This window comes from Amblyraja radiata, chromosome 35 (genome assembly GCF_010909765.2).
Source record: "Amblyraja radiata isolate CabotCenter1 chromosome 35, sAmbRad1.1.pri, whole genome shotgun sequence".
In the NCBI taxonomy this organism is placed as follows: Eukaryota; Metazoa; Chordata; class Chondrichthyes; order Rajiformes; family Rajidae; genus Amblyraja; species Amblyraja radiata.
Genome location: NC_045990.1, coordinates 13,359,574 through 13,372,908, shown reverse-complemented (window position 1 = coordinate 13,372,908; position 13,335 = coordinate 13,359,574). Strand labels below are relative to the sequence as shown.

General features: G+C 49.6%; 1 long non-coding RNA gene across 1 annotated transcript; it reads right to left on the bottom strand.

The window, feature by feature from the left end:
• Positions 1-6,790: 6,790 nt before the first annotated feature.
• Positions 6,791-11,867, bottom strand: LOC116991836. Its single transcript, XR_004416916.1, has 3 exons — positions 11,795-11,867; positions 9,456-9,500; positions 6,791-6,881 (listed from the first exon to the last, which is right to left on the bottom strand). It is a non-coding gene; the product is annotated as an uncharacterized LOC116991836 (long non-coding RNA).
• Positions 11,868-13,335: the final 1,468 nt, after the last annotated feature.

Sequence of the window (13,335 nt, the reverse complement as noted above, 5' to 3'; positions counted from 1 at the left end):
CTCTCCCTCCTAACCCCATTCTCCCCATAACCTCTGACACCCGTACTAATCAAGAATCTATCTATCTCTGCCTTAACAATATCCACTGACGTGGCCTCCACAGCCTACTGTGGCAAAGAATTCCACAGATTCACCACCCTCTGACTAAAGAAATTCTTTCTCATTTCCTTCCGAAAAGAACGTCCTTTAATTCTGAGGCTGTGACCTCTAGTCCTAGACTCTCCCACTAGTGGAAACATCCTCTCCACATCCACTCTATCTAGGCCTTTCACTATTGTGTGTGTTTCAATGAGGTCCCTCCTCATCTGACTCCCAACTATCCGACCCAGGGGAAGGCTGGCAGGCTGCCCTCCGCCCCGCGGACGGGGTAAGGAGAGCGGGCAGGTACCGTGATCGTCCTGTCCCAGCAGCGAGAGGGAGCGGGCCACCAAGACGCTGCTGTAGGCGGTCAGGGAGATGATGGAACTCTCCGTCACTTTGTCCTTCTGTAGAGAAGCCACATCAACCGCTGCGGGCAAAGGGGACAGGTTACACGTGGTGAGCAGTTGGACAGGTGAGTCAATGGTGAGATGATGGACAGGTGAGTCAATGGTGAGGTGGTGGACAGGTGAGTCAGTAGTGAAGATAGACACAAAATGCTGGAGTAACTCAGCGGGACAGGCAGCATCTCTGAAGAGAAGGAATGGGTGACGTTTCGGGTCGAGACCTTTCTTCAGACTGATGCTGCCTGTCCCGCTGAGTTACTCCGGCATGTTGAGTCTGTCTTCAATTTAAACCAGCATCTGCAGTTCTTTTCTACACATAGACAGATGTTGTACAGGTCAATCAATGGACAGATGTTGTACAGATAAGTCAATGGACAGATGTTGTGCAGGTGAACCCGGGTCTCCGGCGCTGCAAGGCAGCAACTCTACCGCTGCGCCACTGTGGCCCTTACCGATGGTGGGCGACGAATAGCGCGTCTTGTTGTTGAGGAGTAGGTTGAGGGCAGCGTCGGCGATGGCAACCTCCATGGCCTGCAGCAGGTGGCCAAGTGCTGCCTGCTGCTGCTGCTTCTTCAGACGGCTCCATTCCTCCGGGCTGGCCAACACCGACTGGGAGAAATTACTGAGCGCCTTGCGAGAGGAGAGGCCGTGTTGTTACATAAACATAAAACATTTTTAAATCCATCACACTTTGTCTTTGCGGAATGATTCATATCACAAGACCAGATATTTTAGTGGAAACAATGATCAGATTAGATTAACCCTAATCTGAGGAAGGACATTCTTGCCACAGAGGGAGTACAGAGAAGGTTCACCAGACTGATTCCTGGGGTGTCAGGACTTTCATATGAAGAAAGACTGGATAGACTCGGCTTGTACTCGCTAGAATTTAGAAGATTGAGGGGGGATCTTATAGAAACTTACAAAATTCTTAAGGGGTTGGACAGGCTAGATGCAGGAAGATTGTTCCTGATGTTGGGGAAGTCCAGAACAAGGGGTCACAGTTTAAAGATAAGGGGGAAATCTTTTAGGACCGAGATGAGAAAAACATTTTTCACACAGAGAGTGGTGAATCTGTGGAATTCTCTGCCACAGAAGGTAGTTGAGGCCAGTTCATTGGCTATATTTAAGAGGGAGTTAGATGTGGCCCTTGTGGCTAAATGGATCAGGGGGTATGGAGAGATGGCAGGTACAGGATATTGAGTTGGATGATCAGCCATGATCATATTGAATGGCGGTGCAGGCTCGAAGGGCCGAATGGCCTACTCCTGCACCTATTTTCTAGGTTTTATGAGTGTATTGTGTGAGTTATTATTGCAATGAAATTCATCAGAATGCTCGTAGGCCCCCCTCAGTCATGACTGACTGACCATGGGTCATCAGAATGCTACACCTCATAGAAACACAGACAATAGGTGCAGGAATAGGCCATTCGGCCCTTCAAACCAACACCGCCATTCAATATGATCATGGCTGATCATCCAGAATCAGTACCCCGTTCCTGCTAATTCCCCATATTGCTTGATTCTGTTAGCTCGAGGAGCTAAATCTAACTCTCTCTTGAAAATATTGGCTACGCTTCACTTTCAAATTGTGCCGAGCGCTGAAAGTCTTGGCGTCACAGAGTCACGTGGCACAGAAAGTGGCCCTTCGGCCCATCTCGTCCATGCCGACCAAGATGACCCAGCCAGAGAGCACTCCTGAACTCTGGTTCAGTCTGAGGGAGGGCCTCGACCCGGAACGTCACCCATTCCTTCTCTCCAGTGATGCTGCCTGTCCCGCTGAGTTACTCCAGCTTTTTGTATCAGCCTACTATCTACCTCATTGGTGACCCTCGGACTAAATGTCCAAGACTATGGGCGGTCATGGTGGCTCAGCGGTAGAGTTGCTGCCTTACAGCGAGTGCAGCGCCGGAGACCCGGGTTCGATCCCGACCATGGGTGCTGTCTGTACAGGGTTTGTACGTTCTCCCCGTGACCTGCGTGGGTTTTTTCTCCGAGATCTTCGGTTTCCTCCCACACTCCATAGACATACAGGTTTGTAGGTTAATTGGCTTGATAAATGTAAAAATTGTCCCAAGTGGGTGTAGGATAGTGTTAATGTATGGGGATCGCTGGTCTGCACAGACTCGGTGGGCTGAAGGGCCTGTTTCCACACTGTATCTCTAAACTGAACTAAACTAAACTAGAGGGCATGGCTTTAAAGTGAGAGGGTCAAAGTTTAAAGGGGGTATAAAGGAGATGATGGTCGGCATGGACTCAATGGGCCGAAGGGCCTGTTTGAATGCTGCATCTCTCAAACTAAATGAATGAAATGGTGCCTGGCCTAAAACTGCTGCAGGATAGTGCGTGCAGAGAGAGCTCACCTCCATTGCAATTCCAGCATCAGTACTGTTGCATGCTTTGTCCTTGAAGCTTTGAATCTTCTTTACAATGTCTGGGAGCGCAGCCTGCGTGTCCTTCTTCCGTGTTAGAGGAAACAAAACATGGAACAATTGTAAGATTTGCACAAAACTTTGAAAATGATAAGGAAGATGGGTGTCACGGTGGCGCAGCGGTAGAGTTGCTGCCTCACAGCGCCAGAGACCCGGGTTCAATCCTGACTGCGGGTGCTGTCTGTACGGAGTTTGTACGTTCCCCCCGTGACTTCCGTGGGTTTTCTACGAAATCTTCGATTTCCACCCACACTCCATAGACGTACAGGTTTGCAGGTTAATTGGTTTGGTATAAATGTAAATTGTCCCTAGTGTGTGTAGGACAGTGCTGGGGATCGCTGGTTGGCGAGGACTTGGTGGGCTGAAGGGTCTGTTTCCACACTGTATCTCCAAATTAAACACTGTATCTAAAATTAAAGGTCTGATGTAAATTGACAGCCGTGGAGAGAACACTGATGTCGTGTGTGTGTGGGAAGGAACTGCAGATGCTGGTTTAAACCAAAGGTGGACACTAAATGCTGGAGTAACTCAGCGGGACAGGCAGCATCTCTGGAGAGAAGGAATGGGTGACGATTCGGGCCTCGACCCATCACCTATTCCTTCTCTCCAGAGATGCTGCCTGTTCCGCTGAGTTACTCCAGCATTTAGTGTCGAACACTGAAGTTGGTTCACTTGTCCTTCCCGTGAAGTTGAAGGATGTTATGGATACTTGGCCGATTAAATGCGGTTGAGAATGAAATGTTGCCTCTGTGTAAAGATCCTGCAGGATAGGGTGTCACCTCACCTTGTCCGGTCCTCCAGCAGCAGATCTGTTGCATGCTTTCTCCTTGAAGCTTCGGGTCTCGTTTACGATGTCTTGGATCACGGCCGCGTCTATCTGATGTTTTAAGGGAAAGGATACAAGAGATTTAGACAGAGGATTAGCAGCGAGGTTTTGCCCATTCCCACCTTTATCGGCCAGATACATTTGGGCAGTGTGGTGGCGTGGCTGTAGACTCATGGAAACAGGCCCTTCGGCCCAACTTGCCCACACCGGCCAACATGTCCCAGCTACACTAGTCTCACCTGCCCGTGTTTGGTCCATATCCCTCCAAACCTGTCCTATCCATGTACCTGTCCAACTGTTCCTTAAACGTTGGGATAGTCCCAGCCTCAACTCCCTCCTCTGGCAGCTTGTTCCATACACCCACCAACCTCTGTGTAAAAAGGTTACCCCTCAGATTCCCATTAAATCGTTTCCCCTTCACCTTGAACTATGTCCTCTGGTCCCCGATTCCCCTAATATGGGCAACAGTCTCTGTGCATCCACCCGATCTATTCCTCTCATGACTTTGTACACAAACTAGTCACCGTGGAGTTGCTGCCTCACAGCGCCAGAGATCCAGGTTCGATCCTGACTACGGTAGCTTTCCGTGCAGATATCGTGCCTTCTCCCCGTGACCGAGTGGGTTTTCTCCGGGCGCTCCGGTTTCTTCCCACACTCCAAAGACGTCCAGGTTTGAAGGTTAATTGGCTTCTGTAACTTATCGCAAGTGTGTAGGATGGAACGAGTGCATGGGTGATTGATGGTCTGCCTGGACTCAGTGGGCCGAAGGACCTGTTTCCACAATATATCTCTAAAGTAAACTATGCTAAACAAGGCAAACAATGTGTTAATCACTTCCTTTCTCCCCGTGACCGGCACCCATGCTGCAGAAGGTTGCATTGGTGGTGTTTGCATTACAGCACAGGTCAGACGCTACTCCTAAAGGTTCAGTACAGCGGTGAGCCTCACAGCACCAGAGATCCAGGTTCGATCCTGAGCTTGGGCGCTGTCTGTGCGGAGTTTGCACGTTGTCCCGGTGACCGCGTGGATTTTCCCCGGTCTGCTCCTCACATCCCAAAGACGTGCGGGTTTGTAGGTCAATTGGCCCCCAGTGTGTAGGGAATGGATGAGAAAGTGGGATAACATAGAACTAGTGTGTGAACGAGTGATCGATGGTCAGCACGGACTCGGTGGGCCGAAGGGCCAGTTTCCAGGCTGCATCTCTGAACTAAACTAAACTAAACTAAAAGGAAGATGAGGGTAGATGCACAAAGTTGGCAAAGCTCTTGATATTCTGGGCAGAGAACCAGATGCTCAAAGCACAATGTGCTGGAAGTACTCAGTAGGTCAGGCAGCATCTGTGGAAGGAATGGATAGATGACGTTTCAGGCTCCACAGATGCTGCCTGACCCGCTGAGTTCCTCCAGCACTTTGTTTTTTTTCTCCAAATTCCAGCAAATGCAATTCCTTGGCTGCTGCTCAATTGGACTGAGAATCAGTGAATTGGTCAGTTGGCATAACAAGAAGCATGTGTATGTATTCAGGAGAGAGTTGGAGTTAGCTCTTAGAGCAAACTGAATCAGGGGATAAGGGTGAAAAAGCAGGAACTGGGTACTGATTCTGGATGATCAGCAATGATCATATTGAATGGCAGTGCTGGCTCGAAGGGCCGAATGGCCTACTCCCGTACCTATTGTCTATGTTTCTATGCGTATCGGCGGAGTGAGCCTTGAGACTGTGAGGAGTGAGTACTGACGGGAGGGAGATCAAATGTTGAGGCCAACTGCAACAGGATTCCTTGCACAGCCTCCACTCTAACGGTGGGGACAGATGCTGGGGCTGAGGGAGGGAAGGATGGGAGCTGGAGAGGTGGTGGGAGAATCGTGGCCATGTTCTCACCTGATCGGGAGCTTTGGTAGATTGTTCCGTGGTGGCATTAATGGTTCCATAGCTGACAGTCGTTTCATCTGGAGAACAAAGAAAGCATTTTGGATTTAGACTGGGGATGGGATCATTCCCAAGGGCACAGACAGAGTGGTGAGGGTGGCAGTGGTAGGGTGGCACAGTGGTAGGGGTGGCACAGTGACAGAATGACAGGGGGCACAGTAACACAGTGGCATGGTGGTAAGAGTGGCACAGTGGCTGGGGTGGCATAGTGACGGGAGGCACAGTGGCTGGGGTGGCATAGTGACAGGGGGCACAGTGGCTGGGGTGCCATAGTGACAGGGGGCACAGTGGCTGGGGTGGCGCAGTGACACAGTGGCATGGTGGGCGTGACTGCCAGTGGTCGGAACCAGCTGTGCCACAATGCTGCCCCTAAAGTTTGAAATTCCGATGTTAGACCAACCTCCCCTTGGATATCATGAACGATGGTGGCACGGTGGCGCAACGGTAGAGTTGCTGCCTCACAGCGCCAGAGACCCGGGTTCCATCCTGACTACATGTGCTGTCTGTACGGAGTTTGCACGTTCTCCATGTGACCTGCGTGGGTTTTCTCCGGGAGCTCCGGTTTCCTCCCACACTCCAATGACGTGCAGGTTTGTGGGTTAATTGGCTTCAGTAAAATTGTAAATTGTCCCTAGTGTGTGTAGGATAGTGTTAGTGTGCGGGGATCGCTGGTCGGCACAATGTAGCTGTGGTAAAGTTGGTGTAGGATTGCACTAGTGTATGAGTGACCGCTGGTCGGTGGGGACTCGATGGGCCGAAGGGCCCGTTTCCATGCTGTATCTCCACACCCTGTTGTAAAGGGTGGTTGGGGGGGGGGGGGGGGGAGCATGGTAGAAGCCGGGGCACATTTGTCCCGGAGGTCACGCATCATACTTACCAGGAGGGGAGACGGCTATGAGGTTTAGGTTTATTTTAATGTCGTTATTAAAGCCAGATACCATGATGCGGCAACAGTATACTCCCTTATCCTTCTTCTCCAGGTCCTTTATGGTCAGGGACACATTGCCCTTCTGTAAATCTCCACGCAGTTCATATTTGAAGCTTAATTCAAGAGGGATCGTGCTTGTCGCCTCAAATTGGAAAAGCTCGTTGGAGCAGCCCGACCAAGGGCATTCCCCTCGACCCCAGCAGGTTGTGTACAGTACACTACCGCTGTACGTGCAGGGGAGAGTGACTGTAGACCCCAGTACTCCCCTGATCTGTGACTCCTCTGTAAAACAGAAGCGACAGACATTCCCTTCAGTTCAGTTAGAATCACAGAGTCATTACATTACATTGACTTCTCCAATTTCAGGTAGTCCTTGCTTTCTCCCTCCTTCCCCTCCCCTTCCTAGCTCTCCCACAGCCCACTGTCTCTGCCTCCTCCTTTCTTCTTCCTGCCCTCCACCAAATCAGTCTGAAGAAGGGTCTCGACCCGAAACGTCACCTATTCCTTCGCTCCACAGATGCTGCCTCACCCGCTGAGTTTCTCCAGCATTTTGTGTCTACATTACATTAAGTGGTTTTCACAGCAATCGAGGTTGAGTGGTGCCATCTGCATTGTGTAGTTTTACTCAAGGGCAAGCTGGGTGGATGAGCAGGTCCTCTCCCAGCAAGAAAGAAAGAACACAATACACAACCGAAATTAAACATAACACACAAAACATCCACCACAGTGGGACCAGCACTTCCTGCTGTGATGGAAGGCACAAACATTCAGTCAGTCAGTCTTCCTCGTTCTGTGGACCCGTGGTCGGGGCCCTGAACCCACCGCAGTCACCGCTACGCACGGCCCAATGTACAGGCCCTCTCGCCGGGACGATGGAAACTCCGACGTCGGGACGGATCGGGAACACCCCACAGCTCGGAATTCCCGAATCGGCTGTATCCCACCGGAGACGGCGGCTTCGCGATGCCAAGTCCACAGGCCCAGAGGTCAGGGCATCTCTTCAGGTGATCCTCGGCGAAGGCCGCAGGCAGCTCCACGATGGTAAAGTCCGTGCCGAGATGGCTCAGGTATGATGGGAAGATAATTGAGATGTGTTTTTTCATCAATTTATCTAATGTACAGTAAACCCTTGTTATAATGTCCGCTATTGCCGGTTGTCCGCTATAACAGAGTAAGGGATTACTTTATTTTAATTTTATTTGTTTATTTAACCTTTATTTAACCAGGAAAAGTCTCATTGAGATTAAAAATCTCTTTTACAAGAGAGTCCTGGCCAAGACAGGCAGCAGCACAGTTCCACAGTTACAGCCAATAATTTAAAAACAACAGAGAACATATAAATAGAGTCACAGTCAGAACATCATCAAACAAAGCATGTACAGACAGAAGAGCCCGCTACAACATCATTAAGAAGGGATTTAAATCTGTTTAGAGAAACCAGCTCCTTAAGTTTCAGTTCATTCTGCAGATGGTTCCATGCGAAGGTAGCAGCATAACTAAATGCCCTTTTCCCCAGATCAGTACGGACTTTAGCTACAGTTAGTAAGAACAAGTCCTCAGAGTCAATTACAGAGTGTAGGAAGGAACTGCAGGCGCTGGTTTAAACCAAAGACAGACAAAAAAAGCTGGAGTAACTCAGTGGGACAGGCAGCATCTCTGGAGAGAAGGAATGGGTGACGTTTCGGGTCGAGACCCTTCTTCAGATTACTATAAGTAGTAGCAACAAACAACTGCCTTTGCTGGTTAATGCACTAAATGACACAATATGCTGGGGCAGCTCAGTGGTTGAGGCAGCATTACTGGAGTAGATGGATGTGTCATTTAGGGTCGAGATACTTCTCAGTTCAGTCAAGTTCAGTTTAGTTTATTGTCACGTGTACCGAGGTACAGTGAAAAGCTTTTGTTGCGTGCTAACCAGTCAGCGGAAAGACAATGCATGATTACAATCGAGCCATTTACAGTGTATAGATACATGATAAAGGAATAATGTTTAGTGCAGGGTAAAGCCAGTAGAGGCTCATCAGGACCAGGGGCCACCGTTTACGAAAAAGGGGAAGGCCATTTAAAACAGAAATGAGGAAAAACGTTTTCACAGAGTTGTGAATCTGTGGAATTCTCTGCCTCAGAAGGCAGTGGAGGCCAATTCTCTGGATGCTTTCAGGAGAGAGCTAGATAGAGCTCTTAAAGATAGCGGAGTCAGGGATATGGGGACAAGGCAGGAATGGAGTACTGATTGGGGATGATCAGCCATGATCACAGTGAATGGCGGTGCTGGCTCGAAGGGCCGCATGGCCTACTCCTGCACCTATTGTCAAAGATACGCTGAGGGACACCAATGAGGTAGATAGTAGCTCAGGACTCTAGTTGGCAGTTGGATGGTTCAGTTGCCTGATAACAGCTGGGAAGAAACTGTCCCTGAATCTGGAGGTGTGGGTTTTGACACTTCTGTACCCAGACTCAATGGGGAACTGGTCCTGGAGTCAGGATGAGTTGATGGCACCGGCCTGTTGGTGGTGGTTGGGGGAGAGGCGAGGATCGGCGGAGTTGATGGTCGCGGCCCGTGGCCGGCCGTAATGCGGGTTGGGGTCGGCGCTGGTGGCGGGCACGGTATGGAAGTGGCTGGGGAGGCGGTGAGGGCTGGCGGCAGCACGAACCAGGGGCGGTGTAGGTAGCCGGTAGATCAGTCTGCTGTAACCAAAACCCGTTATAAAGAAGGCCGTTACAATGAGGGGTTACTATATTTGTGAGGAAGGACTGTTATGTTAATTTAAATGATTTAATTCAATCCCAGAATGTTCATCATAGTTTGGCGTCGAGGAAGGTTAGCACAGATGTTGGGACAAACATTCAACTCACCAGATTGAAGAATGTGTTCAATCCAAATGATCAAATAGAAAATAGCTGGAAAAATAAATTGATAGTTTAGATCCAATCTGAACAGTTCACAAACGATAGATTTAAAGTATTTTTATATTAAATTTAACAAAAGAAGACACCCAAGGGCAGCCCAGTGGTGCAGCGGTAGAGTTGCTGCCTCACAGCGCCAGAGACCCGGGTTCGATCCTGACTATGGGTGCTGCCTGTACGGAGTTTGTACGTTCTCCCCGTGACCGCGAGTTTTCTCCAAGATCTTCGGTTTCCTCCCACAGTCCAAAGATGTACGGGTTTGTAGGATAATTGGCATGGTATAAATGTAAAATTGTCCCCAGTGTGTAAGGTAGTGCTGATGTACGGGGATCGCTGGTTGGTGTGGACTCGGTGGGCCGAACAGCCTTTTTCCGCGCTCTATCTCTAAACTAAACTAACAGACTAACCAACAAGATCTAGGCCAAAGATTCAGTAATTTTAGACTTTGGAGGCACAGCACGGAAATAGGCCCTTCGGCCCACCGAGTCCGTGCCGACCAGTGATCCTCACATACTGGCTCTATCCGACATATACCAGGGACAATTATAATTTTTTACCGAAGCCAATTAAACTACAAACCCGCACGTCTTTGGAGTGTGGGAGGAAACCGGAGCACCCGGGGAAAACCCACATGGTCACAGGGAGGAAGGTACAAACTCCATACAGACAGCACCCATAGTCAGGATGGAACCCAGGTCTCTGGCGCTGTGAGGCAGCAACTCTACCGCTGCGCCACCATGCTGCTCGTAGTTGGTGGGTTGGAGAGCAATAAGGTAGAGGTAGATAGAGAGATACAGCACTGAAACAGGCCCTTCGGTACACTGAGTCCATGCTGACTGACCTAAATGAGAGTCCTTTAATTCTGAGGCTGTGACCTCAAAGTAGCTCTTTCTTCCCAATAACCCTTTCTGGCTTAAGTCCTCCCTCCACCACCTCCAGTTTAAATTCCATTTGGAATATTTTGGAGGACCAAGAAACCAAAACCAAGAACAAGACCTCTCATCCCAGACTCTCCCACTAGTGGAAACATCCTCTCCACATCCACTCTATCCAAGCCTTTCACTGTTCCGTACGTTTCAATGAGGTCTCCCCTCACCCTTCGAAACTCCAGTGATCCTTCTAACGTTCCTTCCTGTCCATCCTATAGAGGTGCGTTAAAACGAGGATGCACTGTATTTTCTCACAGAGGCTATTTCACAACCGTCACCATGTTTACATCTTACAACACTTCAAAGATTGCATCAAAGGAGGAAATCCACACAGCGCTTGTTGCAACATTATCGTTTGAACATGACACTGAGCAAAATGAGCTGACAAGTCTCACGCTCGCTCGATGCAACACAAAGCCTATCCATCACGCCTTGTCTTTGTAGAATGATTCTTATCACGAGAGAAAATATTATAGAGGAAACAATGCTCAAATTAGATTAGTGTATTGTGTAAGTTATTATTGCAATGAAATTCATCAGAGTGCTACAACTCATAGAAACATAGAAATTAGGTGCAGGAGTAGGCCATTCGGCCCTTCGAGCCAGCACCGCCATTCAATATCATCATGGCTGATCATCCAAATTCAGTACCCCGTTCCGGCTTTTTCCCTCATAATCTTGATTCTGTTAGCTCTAAGAGCTAAGTCTAACTCTCTCTTGAAAACATCCAGTGAATTGGCCTCCACTGACTTCTGTGGCAGAGAATTCCACATATTCACAACTCACTGGGTGAAAAGGTTTCTCCTCATCTCAGTCCTAAAAGGCCTACCACTTATTCTTAAACTGTGTGGCCCCTGGTTCTGGAGTCCCTCAACATGGGGAACATTTTGTGGGGATGGGGGTGTACGGCAGGGGGTAGGGGTGTGCAGATGTTGAGATGGGTGTAGGGGTGGGGATGGGGTTGTGGAGATGTGGGGGATGGGTTGGGGGAGGCGGTGGAGGTGTAGAGGTGGGGGTGTGTGGGTGTGGGGATGGGTGGGGGTGTGGGTTGTGGTGGGTGTGGGTTGTGGTGGGGGTGTGGGTGGGGCTGGGTGTGGGGTGGGGGTTGTGAGTGTGGGGATGGGGGGTGGGGGTGTAGGTGGGGGGGTGGGTGTGGGGACGGGGGTGTGTGAGTGTGAGTTGTTGGGGTGTGGGTGGGAGTGTGGGTGTGGTTGTGGTGGGGTGGGTCCCACCCAAGGGTGGTGATAACGGGCTTTGGGAAACCTGGAGGACTGTTTCTACGGGACTATTTTTCGATGGGGCAGGGATATGTGGATGGTGCCGTGCATTGAGGGGTGGGTGGGGAAGCAGCTGACTCACCGTGAAGCAGGCGTCCACTCTCCCTCCGCATCCTCCCCGGCGGCTCCGGCTCCGGCTCTGGATCACCGCGGACCTGCTGGTGGTTGAGAAGAATTTCAGCAAATCCCATCCCACGGCGATGCCCAGCGCCGACACAGCAAAGGTGACGGGGAGGGAGGGCGGCGTGTATACGGCCTTCAATGTGGCCCGGCTACACTGTGGTGGCTCTCCGTGACCGTGGCACAGCGGGTAGAGTCACCACCTCACAGCGCCACAGACCCGGGTTCAATCCCCACCTCAGGTGACCGCGTGGGTTTTCTCCGGGTGCTCCGGTTTCCTCCCACATCCCAAAGACGTACAAGTTTGTAGGTTAATTGCCCCCTGTAAATTGTACCCTCGTGGATGAGAAAGTGGGATTATATGGAATTAGTGTGAACGGGTGATCGATGGTCGGCGTGGACTCGGTGGGCCGAACGGCCTGTTTCTGTGCTGTATCTCTAAACTAAACTAAACTAAACAAAACAATCTTTCTATCTCAACTCCATTCTCCCGGTAGGTAACAACCTATCAATCTCCACTTAAAAAATACCCAATGTCTTGGCCTCCACGTCTGTGGCAAAGAATTCCACAGATTCACCACCGTCTGACAAGAAATTTCTCCTCATCTCCTTCCAAAAGGAATGTCCTTTAATTCTGAGGCTGTGACCTCTAGTCCTAGACTCTCCCACTAGTGGAAACATCCTCTCCTCATCCACTATATCCAGGCCTTTCACTATTCGGTAAGTTTCAAACGGTCCACCCTCGTCCTTCTAAAGTCTTGACCAGCGCTATGTTAATGCAAGTTCAGTATCAGTGAATCTATCAGAATTGTATGTGGTGCTTTCACCCAAAGCTTGCAGTGCAAACTGACAGACACAGGGATGTAATGCTGAGGCTCTATAAGGTGCTGGCAAGATTGCATTTGGAGTATTGTGAGCAATTTTGGGCACCATATCTGAGGAAGGATGTGCTGGCTCTGGAGAGGGTCCAGAGGAGGTTTACAAGAATGATCCCAGGAATGAGTAGGTTAACCTATGATGAGCATTTGACGGCACTGGGCCTGTACTCGCTGGAGTTTAGAAGAATGAGGGGGGACCTCATTGAAACCGAATAGTGAAAGGCTTGGATATTGTGGATGTGGAGAGGATGTTTCCACTAGAAGGAGAGTCTAGGACTAGAGGTCATAGCCTCAGAATTAAAGGACGTTCCTTTAGGAAGGAGATGAGGAGGAATTTCTTTAGTCAGAGGTTTCAAAGGTCGTTTATTGTCACATGTACCAATTAAGGTACAGTGATATGCAAATCACCATACAGCCATATGGAAAAAAAAGCAACAAGACACACAACTACATAAAAGTTAACATAAACATCCACCACAGCAGATTCCACACATTCCCCACTGTGATGGAAGGCAATAAAGTTTCATCTTCTTTCTCTTTATTCACCTGTCCTGTCCCGTTGAGTTACTCCAGCATTTTCTCTCAATTTCCACTCCCACAATCCAGCATCCAGGACATTCTTTTG